This window comes from Felis catus, chromosome D2, assembly GCF_018350175.1.
Source record: "Felis catus isolate Fca126 chromosome D2, F.catus_Fca126_mat1.0, whole genome shotgun sequence".
Classification (NCBI taxonomy): domain Eukaryota; kingdom Metazoa; phylum Chordata; class Mammalia; order Carnivora; family Felidae; genus Felis; species Felis catus.
Genome location: NC_058378.1, coordinates 19,303,606 through 19,325,820, shown reverse-complemented (window position 1 = coordinate 19,325,820; position 22,215 = coordinate 19,303,606). Strand labels below are relative to the sequence as shown.

Genomic DNA, 22,215 nt, shown 5'->3' with positions numbered 1-22,215 from the left:
TCAGATCTGTGTCTCCCATTCTCTCTCTCTCTCTCTCCCTGCCCCTCCCCTGCTCACACTGTTCCTCTCTCTCTCAAAAACCAAACGTGAAAACGATTTTTAGTAAGATATGTGTGAATTATTATATAAAGCTGTTAGAGTTTATGTTCTTTTTGTTTGTTTTTGGTACCGGATCTTTGAAATCCAATATGTGTTTTACGTCGCTGCCCATGTCAATTTGGAACGGCCACATCTAAAGTGCTCCATAGCCACATGTGGCTTGTGGCTGCTGTCCTGAGCAGCAACTCTAGACTCCCCCGCCCCCAGACCTTGGGGTGTCTAGGGCAGAGGTCGGACGCGGTTCAGAAGGAAGGCAGTGAGTAGAGCCGTGGTATCACAGGCTACAAGGCAAGCTGCTTCCAGAAACTTTACCACCGCAGCCCCGCGACGACCCCCGCCCCCCCCCTTCCCTACAATCCTCCTCATTTGCCTTCCCCACCCAGCTCCGTCTCTGGGGTGGGGACAATGGCAGCGGAAGAAATAAAAGGACTTGATGTGTGAGCAGCTGTCACAGACCATCTGGCTGCCCCTGGTGAGGAGCCTCAGCTGACCCCACACCCGGCCTACCCCCCTTACCTGGAGAGAGCCAGTCTAGACGCACTCCCCAGCAACACGCACGTCTCTGCTGGCTGCATTTGGCTCAAGGGGCGACAGCTGAGTTCGATGACCGTGTCCGTGGTGTGGCTTCTGAAGACTCGTAGCCTCCAATCAGTTTAGGTCGCCTTTTCTGGGATGGTGGGGACACACACAGACTGGCAATTCGACGTGAGCTCCTCTTATTAGAAATAATCAACCAGATGGCCCTTTGCGACAAGTCGATGTGCCCTTTGTATAGTCAGTGCTATTCAGCCTACTTGGTTTTGAGCCGGATCCCGGCTCTGTTCTCCCCAAGAATCCATTTCCCTCCCGTAAGTGCGTCAGCCTTTCCATAAGGGACAACTTGGAGCAGAGCACAATGCCAGCTTGTCATATGCTAGACTGCTAGCACCTCAGTTCCAGAACGTGGCAGCTGGGATGGTCTTAGTTCTCCCCTAGGCCTGGGGATTTGAATGTTCCCTTGTAAGTACAACACTTTCTTTCGGATGAAAGCTTATGGGGGCCCCTGTTGAAGATAGATTCTTCTGCAGGAGCCAGCAGATGGGCACAGAGCCTCCTCCCGCCCCGCCACCATTCCTCGAGGATCTCTGTGTGACCAGAGCTGGCTAGAAAACCAATGATTCTAGGCAAGCCACTCATCATACACATCAGATAAGCAAGGCCCAGGGGCGCCTGGGTGGCTCCGTCAGTTGAGCGTCCGACATCAGCTCGGGTCCTGATCTTGTGGTTCATGAGTTCGAGCCCCACCTCGGGCTCACTGCTGTCAGCGCAGAGCCTGTCTCAGATCCTCTGCGCCCCTCTCTCTGCCCCTCCTCCGCTTGCGCTCTCTCAAAAAAGAAATAAAACATTTCAAAAAATTAAAAAAAAAAAAAAAAGATAAGCAAGGCCCGGAGCAGTTGTGGGCGCCACGGTCTCACCATGCTGTGACAGATCAGAACCCGCCCTAAATTCCAAGACCTCTATTTTAGTGCTAGTGCTCTGTGCTTCCAGAAGGTTCTGTGGAAGATCTTTCTCAACAGACAAGTGAGCTCTTTCTTAGAAATAAATTATGGAGACGATGGTTAGGATTTATAGTATCGAGAGCTGTATGGGAGGCTTTGTGCAGTGGATTTCACGTACATTTTCTTGGCTCCTCACGACAACTTAAGTATTTGATTATTGTCTTCATTTTACAGAAGAGGGGACTGAGGTTTGGCTATGCCACCCACACAAGGCCATGAAGCCCGCTGGCAATAATGGCTGGGTTTGAACTTGGCCTGTTCCAAATCCAAGCCTTAACAGCTCAGATACTGCCTCCCACACATCCCAGGGCTCTGGGCATGGGTCAGGTGAATGGAACACATAGCACATTTCCTCACAGAAAAGGCATTATCAGTGGTAGTTAGGTTCCACGCCAGCCCACAAATTCAAAATCAAAATGGTTCTACTGCCTTAGTCCAAACATGGTCACCCCCACCGGCCCTCGGGACCTGGGAACTGCTGGGACCTGAGCCCTATGTCCCCAGAAGCACGGGCACCGTGGGCTGCCAGCTGCCTTGAGCCCCTCGCCCCTCTGAGGCCCTGAGTCTGTGGAGCCTGGCCCTTGGAGAAGATCGACTAGGAAAGAAACTGGACCTCAGCCACTGTGAGGTTGGAGGAAGCTTTGATGCAAACAGGAAAGGGGAAGTCCCATGAGGGTTCTGGGGGTAACTTAGAAGAACAGGAGGATTCCAGATAGGGGTGCGGATGTCAGTGAAGACTCGGCCTGGGGTAGGAAGGCCAAATCCAGCAGATGAGAGTGGAGACAGCTGTCATGGGTCAGGTCCATGGGTCAGGGTGGCCTTTCTGTGTCTGACTGTATTTGGAGGACTGTACGTGACAGGTGAGGAATGGGCCGTTCAGCTGGTCCACGGGCAAAAGCCTGGAGTCAGACCCTGGATGCAGGCATGACATCTGCTCAGAGAGACCCTCAGGGATGTGCCCACTCCCCAGTCGGCCTCGTGACCTGCTCAGAATGTCTCTGACCAGCTGCCACCACTGTCCTAGTTCACCAAGAGCAATGGCCAACGTCAAAGACCACAGAGGTGCCAAGAGGTCTGACAGGGGATCTGCAAGGAGTCACTGAGGTCCTGAGGAAGGTGCCGGAGCTCCCCAGGAGGCTGGCCTTGCCTTTTTTTTTTTTTTAATGTTTATTTATTTTTGAGACAGAGAGACACAGAGCATGAAGGGGGAGGGGCAGAGAGAGAAGGAGACACAGAATCGGAAGCAGGCTCCAGGCTCCGAGCCATCAGCCCAGAGCCTGACGCGGGGCTCGAACTCACAGACCGCAAGATCGTGACCTGAGCTGAAGTCGGACGCTTAACCGACTGCGCCATCCAGGCGCCCCTGGCCTTGCCTTTAACAAGAGCTCGGGACCGGACTGTCGCTATCGCTCTAATCAGGAGACCCACCCTGAGAGCCTGTTGGACCAGGCGGCCGAAGCCCAGACAAACACTGCATGAGCTCACTGGTCTGCGATTGCAGCTTGGATGTGCTATCTGACATGTGGACTTTGGACGGAGGTTTTAACCAGAAAAAAAGACGCATGAAATCGCGAAACAAAAGAAAATGTTAACTTGAAACATTCCCCTTTATCTTACAGCTGTTCGGATCCAAACACCACTTAATGGCAAAGCCAAATTCCGTAATGGGCCCTCTGGGAAAGAAGTAGATTGAGGGGATTTCCAGAAATGGATCAGGAGGTTAGAGTCCGCAGGACATGAAAATTTTAAAAAGAAGGTGGAAGACCAGCCCCAGAGTTTGGTGGGAACTTTGACACAGGGCGTCAGAGCACACAGCCCACCTTCCCTTCCACTGCCTCAGTTTTCCAGGACAAGGTCCGGGGCTTGTTTTGCGGGTGGATGTATATGCTCACCTGCAGATCTGTGGATGCTTTACAGCACGAGGGAGACAAGGTCTCCCCGCGGGAGCTGCGTGGATGCTCTTCCACGGACGTGGGTGGAATTAAAGCTGTGGACAGAGACGCGCCTGCTTAGGCGAGACTGTAGGGAACTGAGGGGGTCTAAAATGGAGCCTTCATGTTAACCTTTAAAAGTTGGATAGAGAAGGATGACCCAGCAAGCAAAACCGAGGAAGCCTATGGCGTCTGACCCATTAACTACCTTATTCCCCAGAACCAAACCCCGTGCGTTGTACAGAGTGAGTAATCAATAAGTAAGTATTTATTAAATTAATCAATATGTTACCTTAGCTCTCTTTTCCTAGGGAGGGAAACCAGGCTTGCGTTGACCAGCCATTGCTGTAATGGTGCTGTGTAACAAATGACCCCAAAGCTCAGTGACTCTCCAGCTTCATACCCACTTCCAGTCTGTTCCGCGTGTCCCATTTTGAGGCTGAGGCCGGGGGACAGTGGCTTCCTTAGGCATATGCCCTCACGGCAAGCAGTTTCAGAGCCATTGCCCACAACACACCCACCCCAATTCTCTCAGCAAGTCACGGCCACGTCTGAAATCCATGAGGCAGGTAGTAGATGAGAAAGGGCATAAGCGTTAAGTTTTAGAGACTGAGGGATCCGGGTTCTGGGTTCAAATCCCAGTGGTGCCACTAGTAAATACATGAACTCAGCCAAATTAACCTACCCACCTTTAAAATGGGTAAAATAATAGGTACTTTCAGAAGCTTTGGAGAAGAAACATTATACGCACAAAGCACCCAACACATTACCTGGCACATAGCGGGTACCCAATGGTCAGTCGCTACCGTGGTCTGTGACCTCATCTCCTAACCTTAGTATGGAATATTAAAAGCTCAGCCGTGTTGATCAGAGCTACATGCTCACATCTCAGGCACAGATGTGCCTCTATCCCCCAGCAGCCCTGTGGTAAAGCCCACTCTAACGGCAGCCTCTGGGATGTGCCCAGGGGATGGGGGAAAAGGCAGGGAAGATAATCCACAAGTCTAAGGCAGACTGAAGCTAGTATCTGTTTCTAGTTTCCAACCCAGCCCCTGATCAAACGCCTCCCAGGTTTACTGGAGCCGCTGCTTAGTTTTCATCCAGTCCGGGCCCACACTTTTGCCTAGAGACATCCGTACAAGAAATCCTCCTGCTTCCTAGGCCCGGGCTTGAATTCTGCCTGTGTCTTGAGTAAAAGACCAAAATGTTAATGAGGTATAGTATTCTGCAGGCAGATAGCTTTTCCAAATGATACTTTTCCCAGATCGCCTCTGAACTAGACCTTGGCCTGAAATGTAATATCCAGAGCTTTCTTTTTTTTTTTTTTTTTTTTATAGCTTGTGAGGCTTTTTTTTCCATGAATGCTCATGTAAAGATGAAGAATTCATACGATCCAATGAAACGTCTGGCACCGGTCCCAGGTTTATTCACTGAAGGCGATACTCTTTTGTTCTCATCCACTATTTGGTAAATTACCAGCAACGCCATCAGAGAAATTGATGAGTAGAGCTGGTATTGTCACCCTGATCACATTGACCATTTAGTACGCTTGTCTTTATAGCTCTTAAGAAATGTATTTCCGTAACTCAGCATTCTTTCTCAAATCTTCAGCAACAGATTGTATTCGACATTAATGCATTCTCTCCACAGTATTTATTGAGCACCTATACGTGTCCCGTGCTAGGGGCTGGGAATGCATAGTAAATAAATACGCAGCCACTGCCTTTGGGGAAAAAAATTAGATGAAGGAACACAAACCCAAAGAGTATAAAATTTGGCTAAAACCACACCGCACATTTGAGCCGAGATGGGGAGTCATATATCCTAACAGGACCAGCTACGTCATTTGCAAACGTAGTAAATGACATTAGGAGGCCCCTGTCCAAAAATTGTTAAGAATCTCAAGACACCGACAGCAGAGAACTAAGCCAAATGTGGCATCCTTCTGTCTCTCGCCCATGCAACTGGCCCTCTTCTCTGGGTCATATTTTTTAAATCAGTTTCTACTAATTCCATAATTAAATGAGTACGGAAGAAAGAGGGAGTGCTGTCGAGTATAGATGGAACCACCCACGAGGACGCAGATAAAAAACAAAACAAGCAGGAAATTCACATACGGTATTTCTGTTTGCTGGCCTGTTGTCAAAGTGAAGTGTTTAGTTAGAGTCTTGCCTTGATAAGTTCCTAGCAGAACACCGCAGTTTGAATTTCTGAGTGCTTTCATCCCACACAAAGGAGCTAGAATTTTCCAACACGCTTATCTGTGCACAGACTCTGAGGAAAAAGATCTTACGTACACGGCCAAGCCGGCCACTGTACTGTGTGTGCTAGAATACAGAGCAAGCTACGTCTGTGGCATTTCCGGTTTCTCTCTTTTCAAAGAGAAACAAAGGGAGGTCAGAACAACCATACCCTTCAGTAGGGTAGACCAGTTGTCCCAGGAGATTTCCTTCCCTTCTTCTGACCCCCTGTGGGGCCGGGTCCCCCAAGGTGCAGAAGTCCTGCCAGAATCCCCCGGGCCAGGCTTCAGCATCAGCTGGGGACATGGGATCTGGCAGCACTGGGAGCCGTTCCCCACTGGGCCCAGATGTCCTCTTAATGGTTTACACACCCTCTCTGTATCTGTTTCTAGTTTTCAGGCCACAGAGCCCAGTGTGACATCAAACATCCCTCGAACTCGTCGTCTTGCAGAGGTTGGGGGAAAAGGAGTCAGCTATGAAGAGCGGTCTTCTCTTGCCCCTTCTTCTGTCTCACGTTCTCGTCGCAATTCTTCGGGCTAAAATTCATGTTCAGGGGCGCCTGCGTGGCTCTGTTGGTTAAGCGTCCGACTTCGGCTCAGGTCACGATCTCACGGTTCGTGGGTTCGAGCCCCGCGTCGGGCTCTGTGCTGATGGCTCGGAGCCTGGAGCCTGCTTCCGACTCTGTGTCTCCCTCTCTCTCCACCCCTCTCCTGCTCACACCGTCTGTCTGTCTCTCTCTGTCTCTCAATTTAAGTGTTAAAGAGGAGGGCCCTGAACACCATCCTGGGCCACAGCAAGAGTTTAAGTAGCTTGGACTCAGGTAGCACTGGAACAAACAGGAATCCCCCAAGCTCTGTTCTTCCTCCAGCTTTGCTATTAATTGGCTGTCCAATCCCAAGCAGAGAGTTAACTCCAGAGCCAACAAAGGGATGGGTGGGTATGGGATGGCCTGCTCCACAGGGGGTTGTAAAAGGTTTCAGAAGGAATTCATCGAATTTGAAGCTCCTTGGAAGGAATAATGAGGCCAGGTCCCTGAATGTATTACAGTAGGAGGTAAAGGGGGTGGCTCCTTTGAAGGGAAGAGAGGTAGACACTCTTGTGACACTTTAGGGAAAGAAAAAGAATCAATCTCCCTGTGCCTTCTCTGTAGCACGTGCACACACACACACACACACACACACACAGGTAAAACAAAATAAACTAAAATTACTAGTAATAGCAATAAAATAGAAATTTCCATCACATTGATAAGTTAGCTGTAGAGGATTTAAAATGGCTTTGGGTAAAGTTTCCCAGGAAAAGGAGAAGCATCCTTCACCATAGTTTGTTCATGGTTGTTTTCTAGAAGCACTCCGGGCCCCTTTACAGCCACCCTCCTGACGCATCTCAATGAAGGCCTCAGCATGAAGTCTGGTCAGGCACTCAATCCGGAGGACAAGGCCCCTGCAGAAAGTCTCAGGATGCACGGCAACCTGCCCAAGGGCTCATGTGTTTATTCTCTGCATCCCATGGTAAGTTGAAGAGGCTTCAACTGAAATAAAGACAGTAAAATGTTAACACATCATGAAGGATTTTGTTAATATGATACAATTCATGTTAAAGTTTAAGGAGCCCCAGATAGCCAAACAATCTAGAAAAAGAACAGATGTGGAGCTCTCCTACTTCCTGATTGCAAAATTTACTGCAAAGCTCTAACCAGTACAAGACAGTATGGCACTAACCTAGAGACGGACATATAGGTCAATGGAGTAGAACAGAGAGCCCAGAAATAAGCCCTTGCCTCTATGGTCAGTGGATTCTCACCAAAGTTTCCAAGGTCATTCAAATCATTCGAACTTGGCCAAAGACCTAAACGTGAACACCAAAACTATAAAACACTTTCTAAAAAATTGTTCAAGTTTGGGGCGCCCTTCAGCTCACAGTCACAGCTCACAGTCTGTGAGTTCGAGCCCTGCATCAGGCTCTGTGCTGACAGCTCGGAGCCTGGAGCCTGCTTCAGATTCTGTCTCCCTCTCTCTCTGCCCCTCCCCCCCACTCATGCACGCACATGCGTGTGTGCGCGCTCTCTCTCTCTCAAGAATAAACATTAAAATTAAAAAAAAATTTTTTCAAGTTTATTTTCAGAGAGAGAGAGAGAGAGAGAGAGAGAGAGAGCAGGGAAGAGGCAGAGAGAGAGGGAGAGGGAGAGAGAATCCCAAAATCCCAAGCAGGCTCCTCGCCACCAGCACAGAGCCCGACGTGAGGTTCCATCTCACAAACTGATAATGACCTGAACCAAAATCAAGAGTCAGACACTTAACTGGCTGAGCCACCCAGGCACCCCTAAAACTATAACACTCTTAGAAGGGAACATAGAAGGCAATCTTCATGACATTGGTTTTGGCGATGATTTCTTAGAAATGACGTAAAAAGCAGAAGCTTCAAAAGAAAAAATATAAAAATAAGACTTCCTCAAAACTTTTGCATCAAAGGACACTATCACGAGAGGGAAACAAAAGCCCAAAGAATGGGAGAAAACGTCTGGAAATCAGGTATCTGATAAGGGATTACTATCCAGAATATATAAAGAAGTCTTGGGACTCAACAGCAAACAACCCAATCTAAAAATGGGTGAAGGACTTGAACAAACATTTCTCCAGTGAGCCTGTGAAAAGATACTCAACGTCACTAGCCATTAGGAAAGTGCAAATCAAACCACAATGAAATACCCGCTCACGTTTGTTAGGATGGCCATTATGTACAAAGAAAAGAAGGGAAGGGAGGGGAGGGGAGGGAAGGGAAGGGAAGGGAAGAAGGGAAGGGGAGGGAAGGGAAGGGAAGGGAAGGGAAGGGGAAGGAAGAAAGAAAAATAACAAGTGATACATGATACCTGTTGATGAGCATGTGGAGAAAATGGAACCCTCTTGCATTGCTTATGGGAATGAAAAATGGTGCAGCCCCTGTGGAAACCAGTTGGGCAGTTCCTGGAAAAGGTGAACATAAACCTTCCACGTGATCCAGCACGTCGACTCCTAAAATTCAAAAGAATCGAAAGCAGGGGCTCAAACAGCTATTTGTCCATCCATGTTCACAGCAACGTAATTCACGGTAGCCCAAAGGTGGAAATGACCCAACTGCCCATCGAGCAATGGAATGGATGAACAAAATGTGATATACACACTGGGTGGGGCATTAGTCAGCTTTAAGAAAAAAGGAGACCCTGACACGTGCCTCAACACGGAAGAACCTTGAAGACATTACGCCGAGCGAAGTAAGCCGGCCACAAAAGGACAAATACGGCAATAATTACACCCGCACCAGGTACCCCGAATAGTCAATTCCAGAGAAACGGAAGGCAGAACGGAGCTTACCCGAGTCTGGGTGGGGGGAGAATGGAAAGTTCTTGTCTAATGTGTGCACCCTACTCTTATCTCACCAGATCATGAACATTTTAAGTTAATTCTGCCTAAGAGTAGAATTCCATCGCTTCTGCTGACAGGGCTGGACAGCCCAGCATGGGCCCACGGGGTGCCGACGTCATATGCTCCCTTTGTGCGTGTGTCACAGGGGGCCTCCAGAGCCCGCCCAGCCCCTCACGGAGGGCAGGCCAGGGGGTTCCAGGCCAAGGTTGCGCACAAGGTCCAGATGCCGGCCTCTGCACCCCGGTCGCTGGCTGCCATTTCTGCCTGGGGTCCGGCTGGCTCCGGGCTGGACTGTCAGAGAGAAGGGGTTCTGGGGGCCCCAAACTCTCTTGTCCCTCCTCCTCCTTTTTTTCTCCTCTTCTTCTTTCTCTTGGTGCTCCTCTTCCTCTCCCTGGTCCTCCTCGCCCCCCCAAAGCGCAGGGGTAGCTGTCCAGGGTGAGGGACCCCACTCTCCCTCTCCATTTTTACGAGCCATGTTTTTTAATGTTTATTTATTTTTGAGACAGAGAGAGACACAGCATGAGCAGGGAAGGGGCAGAGAGAGAGGGAGACACAGAATGTGAAGCAGGCTCCAGGCTCTGAGATGTCAGCACAGAGCCCGACGCGGGGCTCGAACTCACGAACTGTGAGATCGTGACCTGAGCTGAAGTCGGACGCCCGACCGACTGAGCCACCCAGGCGCCCCAGCCATGTTTTGTTTATACCCACGGATCCTCTCCCTTTCTGAGGCCTCGGTGTTCGGAAGGAAGAATCAGAAGGCTTTAAGCCCGCATCTTCTTCCTCCCCTGCGGTGCCCCACTGAGGGCACAGGGCTCGCAGCCCGGTCGTTCCTGGAGTCGGTGGGGGGGGGGGGTGAGGGGAGGAACCTTCGCGCAAGTCGGGATCTGAAAATGTCACCCGTGCGCCACAGCCGCCTCGCACCGGGGGTGAACTGACACCTGGCGAGGATGAACGATGCGCCCAGGCCCATCAGCCGGTCGGGGTCACCGTGCAAGGCTGTCCATCTGTCGGTGCCAAGGCTGGGTGCCTTCCACCGCAGCCACCGGCCTGGGACCCATCCTGGTCCTCGCCCCCATGCTTCAAGCCTGGGAACGCACAGCACTCCCTCCCCTGCCTTTTCAGCCCCCGGGGGCTGCTGTCCTGCAGCTGTGCGGGGTGGGCCTGCCCGGCCCTGCTAATTGGACACAGCTGTCCCACCAGCATCCCTGGACTTGGCCGCGAGGCTGTTCCAGCAACACATGTGGTTTCCCGCTGAACTTAGAGTGAAAGTCTCTCCAGCTGGGGGGCCGGAGCAGCAGGTGGCACAGTGGGGCGGGTTCCTGCCCCTCCCCCCCCCCGGGGGGGGGCAGAGGTTCCGGTTTGCTGCTTCTCATGGAGACCAAAGCCGCCAGAGATGGTCCCGGCAGAGCACGCGCCCTCCCGCCGTTTCGTCTTGCCTCTGCAGAGACCGAGGCCACCCGAAAAACAAGCAGAAACAGAACCAAGCCTTCCCCCCATCATCCAAGTACGGCGTGTTCCCCGTTGACCTTTGGAAAAGATGGGTACGTAGAGAGAAGCAGAAAAGATCGCCCGGCCCTGCCGGGCGGCCCTCTGGAAGCATCTGTGTGTGCTCCCTGCTGACTTCTGCACATGTTTTCTGCTCCCTCCCACCGCCGGCTCGGGCCAGGCCCAGGCCTTCTTTGAGATACAGTAAGGCCAACAGATCAGGAGATGACCGCCAGGGAGAGGAGAGTTTGGGGCTCACGGGACGGGTTTCGGGAGAAAGGGGCACATCGCGTCATGGGCGGCGGGGCACGCAGGGAGGCACCAGGGTGGGTCGGGAGGGAGACGGAACCAGAGGACACGTGGGCAAGAGCCTTTCCTGTGGTTTCTGCAGAAACAGGGCACACAGGCTGAGGGCTGGCTAGCTCGAAGGCTTTCAGGGTCCTACGGCGTGTCCCCTGTTGGACAGAACGTCCCTTGTTGTCCGGTACCTGGCCCTGGGCAGGGAGGGCAGGTGGATAGTGGTCCAGAGCGAGGGAGGGATCTAGGGGGGTGGGTCTGGGATGAGTTCTGCATTGGTCGCTCTGCATTTGAAGAGCAGGAGCTCTGGGTCAGGTGTTGACCATCTTTGGGAATCGGTGAGCCCTGAGAGGCGTAGTCTTTCCGGGGTCCCCAAGGGCCCCAGATGTCAAAGCATCAGAAAACAAAAAATAACAGCCACAGTTATTTCAGGACAGAAGCCACCTAGATGGGGGACAGTACTCCCCAGGACAGTGCTGGTCCCATTAGGCGCCCTGCCCCTTCTTCCCGGAGCCCTCTGCGGGAGAGGGCAAAGTAGGGGGGCCCACCTGCTCCCTTCTCGTCTGCACTCGGAGGGAAACGCACTTGGCCCGTCCCACCCACCACCCCACGGAGGTCCGAGTGCAAAGCTCTCTCCTGGGTGTTCCCAGCTGGCACTCTCAGGACACAGATGGAAATCCACGAGGACAGGGCCAAAGCAGAGGTCCACACCCCTTCCTCCAGGCCCTTGTCACCGGCCATGCACGGCTCTTCCTTCGGGCCGACTGCCCTCCCAGGAGGCTTTTCAGTGCTCAGTCCGCCCACAAGGTCACCAGACTCGCAGAGACAAATGCGATCCCAACCCTGGACACCCCGTACCTCCCCCCCGCCCCCCCCACACACCCAGGACCGTTGTGGCCACAGAGTTCACGTCTTAAACGTTTCCTATGTTATTAAGAACTCTTCGCAAAACCATTTACCTATTTGCATAATTGTCCACCTTTGATCATGTCCTCATTTCCTGCAAGGCTCCCCCACCCCTCACCAGACCTGGGAGGGAAAAGAGGCTTCTGTCAAGGGCTCCTAATGCTTGCTCGCTCCTTCCTGATGCTACGCATGCTCACACACAGTGACAACGGAAGAAATTAATGAGGAGGCACCTTGTAACCACGCCAGCCTGATCGTGTGAGCCTCTCGCCCTTTCCAAGGCTGGCTCTCAGCCAAGACTGTGTCCTGTTGCTCAGCGGAATGGGCAAGGGCACAAAGCTATCCTTTGTGTCTTGTTTTCTTCTGTGGAAATGAAGCCGAGTTCTCTGAACCAGCCTCCCAGTATGCCAGGGCTGGTATTATTACTCCCAGAACGCCAGGGATCTTGTTACTTTTGTGTCCTGCCAGGCGCCCCGCTCCGGGCCAGGCATGCGCCTCGCTGCATCTCCTTGAGAGAAGACTGCATTTTACAGGGACGTAAACTCAAATATCAAGAATAAAATCTGCTAGGTGAGAGCCAAGCAGAAAAGCCTAGAGCGAGGACCTGCCCGGATCCACACCCTCATTGCCCTGGGCTCACGCAAGAAGGGCGAGCGTTTAAGGTCTCCGACCTACCTGAAACTGAATCCGGACAGAGCCCCTGGGGTTAATTTGAACGTGGGGATCTCAACTTGGTAGAGAAGCGTGGAAGATGTTAAGTTCCACGAGTAGTTAAATGAACGAGCTTTGGCTTACCGAATCCTGCCAAGTAATTCCTACTGCGCATCAAATTCATCTTATGGGCAGTGAATGAGGAAAGGGGACTGAAGGAAGAGGAAGAGAGATTCAGGGAGAGGAAGCATCAGACGGGACAGAAAGAGAAATGCAGAGCAGAGAGAGCTGGTGAGAGGCGAGCAGAGGCAACCTTGAGGAGGAAGCCAGGAGGCGGAGGCCCGGAGAAAGAGGCCAGTGATCCCGACTTCTGTTCTCTCTATCATTGAGAAAGCCGAAGGCTGCCAAAGTGACTCAAAATGGGTAGGCTCAGCTGACCCCAGAGAGGAAGGCATCTTCAGGGCAGGTGGTGACAGAGCAAACCAGAGGTCAGCTCTGAGGTGCAGGCCAGGTCGGAGTTGTCAGCCCTACAGGGTGTCAGAAACACCTTGGGCCTCCTGAAAACTGAGATGCCAAGGGCTCCCTGGCTCAACCAAACGTATTCTGCCTTCATATTATTAGTAATTCCATATCCAAGGGCTTGGGATTAAACCTGATTGGGTCCCTTCGCATATCACCCCTACTCCTGATCCGGGCCCCACATCCCCTACATATTCTGTATCTCCCACCTCCAGGGCCCTCTCCGCCTACTGAAGAAGGCATACCTGAATAAATCATTGTTAACACCCAGCAAAGGGCGTAACTATCACATATGGGGCATTTGAGGTGTCAAAAAGTCTACCAGAGACCTTGGGTTGAGGCCCTAAAAATCCTTACGCAACTATAAATGGGGAAGCAGGCTAGTACCTGGGGTTTGATTTGCCCTCTACAGCTTTCTGAGCATGCTTCCCTGGTCACCCCATGATCCAATGCATCACAGCGGAAAAGGCAGGTGCGAGTCAGAGATCTGGGTTTGATGCCTGACTCTGCCCTTTATGAGCTCCGTGGGCTTGGGCAGTTCATTCAACCTCTCCCAGCTTCTGTGTTGAGTTTTACAATGGCACCAAAGCACTGCCTAAGTCAAGTAGCATGACAGGGATAAAGGGCTTTAAGCTATAATTCTCTGTAGATGTACTAGAAATCTCAGTTGAGAGGGCACCTCTCCCGAAGGGTGGTCAGGATAGATACGATTATTTCAGCTGAGTGGTCAGCGGTGATCCTTGAGGTCAGTCATGTTGGAAGGGCAGTTACCAGGCTGACCAATGACACGAAGAGCTGGGAAGCAGAGAAGGGAACCACGGCCCAGCCACGAGGCTTTGGGCATGGGGCCGTGGAGAAGAAACACAGGGACCACTGGGGATTCTGCCGGGATCCTGAGGAAGAAAGAGTGAGAGAGCATCAAGGTCACGGGCAGCAGGAGGACTTCCTCCAAATGCTGATGGCTTTCTGCGGGACACCCAACTCCACGAGGGCCAGGCTAGACCACGCAGCCCATCTCATTTATCACGTCACCTTTCGTCACTAGCGAGGCATGTGGCACATGGTCGTTTCTTCGAGTGATTCAATGAGTCAATCAATGAATCCACAGAAGAAGGTCGTGCCAGGATACCTTTCCTTTCCTCTTCCCTTTCCAAATTACACAAAACCTGGAAGTAAATTTGATGTGGACCCACACGTAGGAGAGACGGTGTTTTCAGTATTTTAAGTGTGCTAAATAAAGAGGCTTAGAAAAAGGAAAACAGAGAGAAAGGGATTTTTTTTTTTAATTTTTTTTTCAATGTTTTTTTTATTTATTTTTTTTGGGACAGAGAGAGACAGAGCATGAACGGGGGAGGGGCAGAGAGAGAGGGAGACACAGAATCGGAAACAGGCTCCAGGCTCCGAGCCATCAGCCCAGAGCCCGACACGGGGCTCGAACTCCCGGACCGCGAGATCGTGACCTGGCTGAAGTCGGACGCCTAACCGACTGCGCCACCCAGGCGCCCCCTTTTTTTTTTTTTAAATTTTTTTTTTTTTTGAGAAAGGGATTTTTAAAGACTGTGTGTGTACGTGTGTGCGTGTATGTGTGAGAGATGGACAGACAGACAAGCCAGCTGGGAGACTGACAGAAGCACCCAGATAGGTGTTTCTAAGGGTCCTGGCTCCATAAGGGGCAGGGAATTTAAAATCTGGGAGTTGGCATTTTTCTGCCTCTCCTCTGGCATCCCTTTGTGATTTTCTAGAGAGATCGGCTTAGCGAGCACCGGCTGGCCGCAAAGTGCCATGCGAGGCGAGCCTGTGGGAAGCCGTGATGAATGGAGTCCACACTTCATCTGTCACCGGGAAATTGATTTCAGCAAGGCCACTGCTGTTTGAGACGTGGCTATGGCCTGTGGGTCTTGAGTTTCTTCTGCCAGCCCTAAAGCGGATGTACTCAAAGGGTGAGACAGAAGCCTGGGAGCCCCGCGAGGGCTTGCAAAGCCGAGGACCAAGGACCCAGCGGGTACAGTCTTAAGTGGGAATTGGGTAAATGTCCGTGAGAAGACTTGCGAGCATCCAAGAACCGGAGGGACACCACCACCCCACACCCAGCCACACTCTTTCCTTGGCTCACAAGCCCTCTTCGCGAAAAGAACCTCGAAAGTGAGTCTGGGCTGGGGGAGGTGGTGCTCTTTGGGGTGTGCAGACTTGCTTTTGACATCATTTTGCAACATTGGAGGCATGCCACGGGCCTGACCATCCAGATCTTGTGACCTCGCCCTTAGGCCATCCAGCCTTTGCTCCGTAACAAAGCCACTGGGTGCTCACAGCGTTCTCACCTGGTGCTGGGGCCCCACCTAATCTCGCAGCCCTTCAGATGGGGTGGAGGGGAGGGGAAAGGCCACCACATTCCTCTAATCTGTGTCATAGTAGGAGACTGTCTTGTCCCTGCTGCACCCAGTTTGTGGCCTGTCTCCCTTATCTTCTCAGTCTTCCTTGGAAGAACACGATCTTCAGCATGTCTCTGCTTTCTCCGAGCTGAACCCTACTGTGACCATGTTCTTCAAGGCAGAAAGACCCAGAGCGATGGTCTGACAACACTGAGCCTGTTGTCATGGGAGCCTGGAGGGGGTGGCCCTGCGTTCTGACTCACTTTCATAAAAATACACATACGAGACCCACGTGCACAGAGCGGGCATGCCTTACCTACCTCTTCTTTTGTTTACCTTTTTATTTTATTTTATTTTTCTTTTAATGTTTTTTAGTGTTTATTTGTTTTTGAGACAGAGAGAGACAGAGCATGAGTGGGGGAAGGGCAGAGAGAGAGAGGGAGACACAGAATCTGAAGCAGGCTCCAGGCTCTGAGCCATCAGCACAGAGCCTGATGCGGGGCTCGAACCCACAAGCTGTGAGATCATGACCTGAGCCAACTGGGCCACCCAGGCGCCCCCCCCTTTTTTCAAAAAATGTTTAATGTTTATTTAATTTTGAGAGAGACAGACAGACAGAGTGTGAGCAGAGGAGGGGCAGAGAGAAAAGGAGACACAGAATCTGAAGCAGAGTCCAGGCTCTGAGCTGTCAGCACAGAGCCCGACGCAGGGCTGTGAGATCATGACCTGAGCCAAAGTCGGCCGCTTAACCGACTGAGCCACCCAGGCACCCCCTTGCCTACCTCCTTAATGCCACAGAAAGACTCGAGAATTTCTTACACCGATAAGTATAGCTTCGATCACAACCCTTTCCGATCAACAGCTGCAGTACCAAATGGGAGTCTGGTGGCACTTGTGGTCAGAACTCCGAAAGACAGATTTGGTGGAGATGCTGGCCCAAGGCTTCTGGAAAGGACTTATATCAGACTTCCTGTGCTTTCCCAGTGCTTCTGTTTGGAGATTTCTTCCTCGGCCAAACAGTCCTCAGCCACAGGTCGGCTCTGCCTTAACCGAGTCTGCTCTGGCTGGTGGGATCCAAGGACACCCACCTCTTCCCAATCCCCTATCCGGGCAGAGATTCTCTCCTGTGGGTCACCGGCCTCGTCCTCACAACCGTCCTGAAGGCCGGTAGTGCATGGCCTCTGTCACTTGCCGGAGGTAACGAAGTGACCCTAACACTTTTCATCTCTTAAGAGTCTGATGATTTACATTAAAAGATTTTTTTTTTTTTTTTTTTGACATAGGCATCAGGAGCAAAACCTCAGAATGTTTTGGATTTTTGGAAACACACGGTTTCGTGTTATGTTTGTTTTTAGTTGTGTGTGGGTGATGGGGGTGGGCGTGCTTAGGACTCCCAGCATGCCACTCTTAAGAGTCCAAGCGTCACGGGAAGACGCCCCCAGCTCTCCCTGCACCAGGTCTGCTCCCACGCTCTGCCCACGATGCCTTTTCAGTCCATGCATAAGGAAAGGAGGCCCCCCCCCCCAGAGGTTTAGGAACCGACTCTCAGACCCCACAACAGGTGAGCGACAGAGCCAGGCTTCAGGCCGTGGCAGGCAAGTGGGAGAGGCCAGATGCCCTGACCTCCCTTTCTGAGAGCGCGCCTTGGGCACCATCCCCGTGCGTCCTCCTGCAAGGCATGCACAGTTGCACCTGTGTGCACGGGACCCTGCACTGGCTTCCCCACCGTGCCCCAGCAGGACAGTGGCAGGATTTACGCCACGGCCCAGTACACCACCCTACCAGGACGTGCCGCACCCCTTCGGCCAGCCTGGGCCCCGTAAGAGACCGACTTCAGTTCTCTGAGGTTCCAATTTCCCGGTTACGAAACAGGGATATCGTACCGATCCCGCCTACTGTGAGAACTTCGATTAGGCTTTAATGAAAGGGAGGAGAAAACACTGGCAAACTCACTCCCGGGTCTAGAATGTTCCACCGGGTCCTTGTTAAGGTGGTCCGGTCAGCCCATTTTGGAGCTCTAGGGGGTGGGAGATCCCAGTGCAGCAGGCGGGAAAGGGTGGCCCACTCTCTTCCACCCCCTGGATTAACAGATCCAAAGAGCTGTCACCACGTGAAAGCTCACCTCTAGGGAGGCAGTGACTTCCAGGCAGTGAATGGGTTTTCCCGCGTGCACAGGCCGAGGCCTCAGTCCTGGGGGCCTGCACGGGGCCTGGAACGGCATGGCCTCTACACGTGGCATTTTCCCTGGGAGCGGCCTCACCCTTTTATAAATAATGCCATCTTCTGTGGGTCCTGTGGCCTGAAAGATTGCGAGCAGGAGCTCTGGGCAGAGGCTGGACTTCCACACAGAGCAGAAGCCAGAACCTCGGGGCTGGCATTCTGCAGAGTCAAATCCTGGGCCGCGAGGCGAGCGTCTAGACCATCGCGGCACAAACTGGTAGTTTAGGGAAACTGTCTGGTCCTCTCCCCACCGCGTCCTCATTGTCTCAGCCACCCAGACGTCCCCAGATACAGATAGTATCTGAAATGTGCACAGGATGTATTCTCAAGTCTATGTAAACGTTGTTAGCGACATTGCTGTGTCATTGTTAGGGGTGGGCACGCTTTTCCTGCTGTAAGTATTTTTAGGCTGATGTATACAGGTCACAGTCTCTGTCACAACTACTCAAATCTGCCCCTGTCGCCCCAAAGCAGCTATAAACAATAGGTAAATGGATGGGCATGGGGCCGTGTTCCAATAAAACTTTATTTACAAAGGCACGTGGTGGGCCAGATTTGGCCCAGTGTCAGGTTTATCGCCTCGATGCTCTAGAATATAGCATCTGAGTAAAAGCAGGGTGGTTGCTCTACGGACACAGCTGTAGGACAATTCTAGTACCTTCCCCCCTTCCCCACCCCCCCCCCGCCCCGCCACGACCAAATTCCTGTCTCCAAGTCCCTTTTATGCAAAATTCCTGGGGCTACCCATAGCGCCGCGGAACCTTTTTCCTGATACGAGTCAAGGCCTCTGCACACGATACTAATTCAGCAAGCCCACCTGCCCATGGGACGGAAGGAGCCAGAAGTCTAAATGAGTCCTAAAGATCGTCAGCGAAGCAGAGCGGAGCTCGGCACTCTTCGCCGTTCAGATGGGAAATGATTTTTCTGGGCTTTCTCCAAAGAACCACGCCGATAACAAACAGAGTGATGCCAATTAAAACAAGAAGAGGACACTGACTGTTACCAGGGAGAGAGCCGATGGCAGGCATGTCCCGACTGGAAAACGCTTGGCTACTTTTCTTCTTCCTGCCAGGCAGCGAGGAGAGAGGCGGGGAGTGAGGCCACCAGGACTGAGCAGACAGGCCAGGGACTCACGCGTGGCAGGGAAAGAGGGCTGGTCCCCTCACGTGACAGGAAGGGCTGCCTCCAGGACAGGACGCCGGATTCAAAACACGATCGGAGGGCTTTAGTTGAAAGCTGCTGGGTTTCTGGAAAAGGTCTGTACAATCTCGCTTCCTTGAGATTTCTAAGAAAAGAGGAAGTTTTTTTTACTGCTTAGAAGAGGTGGAGACAAGATTCCCCAAGGACAGAGAGGACGAGACTTCTTACAGTTTCTCCCGGGACTGTGGTGACGATCATCACGGTGTGGATAAAGGTTATTTTTCTTTAAAAAAAATTTTTTTAATGTCTATTTTATTTTTGAGACAGAGAGAGGCAGAGCATGAGCGGGGGAGGGGCAGAGAGAGAGGGAGACGGAGAATCCGAAGCAGGCTCCAGGCTCCGAGCTGTCAGCACAGAGCCCGACGCGGGGCTTGAACCCACAAACAGTGAGATCGTGACCTGAGCTGAAGTCGGACGCTCAACTGACTGAGCCACCCAGGCGCCCCAAGGTTATTTTTCTGATTTATTAAGAGTTTCCTAAGTAGTGCCAGGCACTGTGCTAAACGCGTAATCTCCACTTTACAGAGAAGGAAGCAAAGGTTTGGGATAGCTTGTCAAAATCTCACAGTGAGAGGGAGAGAGAGAGATTATCTTAAGGAATTGGCTGACATAGCTGTGGAGACTCGGTAAAGTCCAACATCTGCAGGGCAGGCCGGTAGCTAGAGACCCAGGAAAGAGTTGCAGTTCGAGTCCAAGGGCCATGCGGGCAGAATTCCCTCTTTTTAGGGGGAGGTCAGTTTTTGTTCTCTTAAGGCCTTCAACTGATTGGATCAGGCCCACCTACACTATGGAGCGGCATCTGCTTTCCTCAAGGTCTACCGATTTAAATGCCAATCTCATCTGAAAAATGCCCTCGCGGAAACATCCGGGGTAGTGTTTGACCCACTACCCGAGTACAGGGCCCAGCCAAGTTGGCACATAAAATCACAGATCCCATCCCAGCATGTACAGCCCCTGAGAGCTTGTTAGAAATCCCACATTAGGCTCCCTCAGACCCACTGAGTCAGAATCTGCATGGCGAGTTTGAGAAGCATCGAGGAAGACCACTACTCTAAGACTTCCTACTCGCTCCCCTTTAACACCTGCAACAGTTCACTTACTGACTTCTCCTCACTACCTCTCCCAGTGCCCTGCCTGCGCCACAGGGTGGGAGAGTACAATCTGGATGTCCCAGGGAGGGCCGAGCCGGAATTCCTGTCCCCTGCTGTAGATCTCACTGCTCCCCTCCTCCCAAGCCCCCTGAGCTCCTCCAGGCCCGACGCCCTGGGATCCTGGAACAGGGCCCCTCTCCTGGTCCACAGGTGCTCAGACACCTCCCCCCTCCCCTCCTCCCCCATTGGGACAGACATCACTGTGAGATGGGAAGACCCCTGGGCTGGACTCTGTTTCTGAGACTTCCAACCCCCCGTGTGACTCCAGCTCCGTTGGAGTCTTTTGGATTCTTTTTGGTAAGGGAACTATGCATTAAGACAAAACTGGAGGGGCGCCTGGGTGGCGCAGTCGGTTAAGCGTCCGACTTCAGCTCAGGTCACCATCTCGCGGTCCGGGAGTTCGAGCCCCGCGTCGGGCTCTGGGCTGATGGCTCAGAGCCTGGAGCCTGTTTCCGATTCTGTGTCTCCCTCTCTCTCTGCCCCTCCCCCGTTCATGCTCTGTCTCTCTCTGTCCCAAAAATAAACGTTGAAAAAAAAAAAAAAAAGAGAAAACTGGAGTCTCTGAGACTAAAGGGGAGGGGAGGGGCAACCTTGGCTGAGCCCTACAGCACTCCCCCTTCCCCCCCCCACCCCCCCCCGTCACACCTGCAGGCAGCTCCGGAATGCAAGGCGGTAGACAGCACCCTGGGACCCTGCCAGGACCGAGGAGCCTGAGGTCTCTTTCGGCCCCTCCGTCCTGCTACCGAGTCTGAGGCCCTCGCCCGGCCCAGGCAGCATGCAGGGTCGGAGAGCGCGCACTTGACAAGCGAGCAGTGGGAACTCCTACCCCTGGTTACCCAAACTCAAGTATAGTCTCATTCTGATGTGTCGGTGTTAGGACTTCGGCACAGGAACTGGGGAGGGGGGTGGGGGGCACATGTCACAACAGCCCCCTCCGGCACCGACAGAGGAGTGAAGGGGACAGAGTGCTTCAGGGCTCAGGGCTCACCTCCAGCCCGCTCCCTCAGGCACTTCTCCTTTGTTACCTTCCACCGCCCCCCCCCCCCGAGGTTCCCCATCGCCTGTGCCCATCTGAGGAGGGTCGGAGGGAGAAGGACTGAGCCTGACCTTCAGGGAGGGGGTGGGCAATGACAGGTAGGCGGGGGGCGGGGTTCTGTGGCCTCTGAAGACTCAGGCTGCTTGAGCAGGCCACCCCTGCAGGTGCCCAGCAGGGCCAAAGCTGCTGATCCTCGAAGCTCAGGCGGGTGGTCGGCAGCCCGGGAGGAGCGCCTACAGCTCTACTAGGCCATCTAGAATAGAAGCCAAGGTAGTAGGCCAGTCCCCCGAATCGGGATGTGTGGGGACAAGGGGCTAATGCAGACTCAGTAGCTGAAAGACACGAGCACCGGGAGCAGCGCAGGAGCCCAGGACTCGATGTTCTGGGCTCGTTGTCTGCCTCATCCCAGGAGGACTGCTGTGGCGAAGACTGCCGGCTATCTCCCAGTACCCATTCTCGTATTCTTTCTTTCGGCCGGGGTTTGAGCAGGGCACAGAGCTGCCCAGCTACAGACTAGATTTTCTGGTCTCCCTAGAGTGGCCTGTGGCAGTGTCGCCTAAGCCCCGGTCACTGGGTTGTGAGCAGGAGTGCTGAGTGCAACTTCTCGGTGACATGGCTTCAAAGAGAAGCTGGTGGCCTTCCTGCCCTGCTCCCCCCCCAACCCCTCTTCTCACAGGCTACGATGCAGATGTGACCCTGTGGCCAGATGTGACCACAGCCAGAGGACAGCAGAGCAGCAAGAGAAGGAACCTGGGTCTAGGGTGGCCTCAGCAAGCGAGCCCGCTCGCCCGGACGCTCCCACCTCTGGACTGCTACGTGAGAGAGAAACCGAAGTCCATTCTGTCTTGCCTCCTGGGTCCGGCTAATTCCGAGGACAGGAAAGAAGGATGGGCTTAAGACTGTTTCCACACTTCCTTCCTGCCTGACTAGCTGGGACAGGAGCTGGAGATTCAGGAGGGGAAGGCAGGGGAGGGAGAGAGAGGAAGGGAGGACCGTCCCGCTCGTCAGCACCCCACTGCTGCTCTAAGATGCCCACGAGCCCTCGGGGAGCCCCCTGGCTTCATTCCTCCTGGAGGCCTCTGTCCCCATGGGCCTGTCCTATTCCTTGTCCCCCTCCCCTCTCCCACTGACACTTTCCGGACCCCAGACTCCCAAAGGCTTCAAGGTGTCCA

General features: G+C 52.8%; 1 long non-coding RNA gene across 1 annotated transcript; it reads right to left on the bottom strand.

The window, feature by feature from the left end:
* Positions 1 to 3,818: 3,818 nt before the first annotated feature.
* On the bottom strand, positions 3,819 to 12,136 carry LOC111557033. The gene is made up of 3 exons (XR_002736780.2): positions 11,951 to 12,136; positions 8,678 to 8,819; positions 3,819 to 7,339 (listed from the first exon to the last, which is right to left on the bottom strand). It is a non-coding gene; the product is annotated as an uncharacterized LOC111557033 (long non-coding RNA).
* Between the last annotated feature and the right edge of the window lie 10,079 nt (positions 12,137 to 22,215).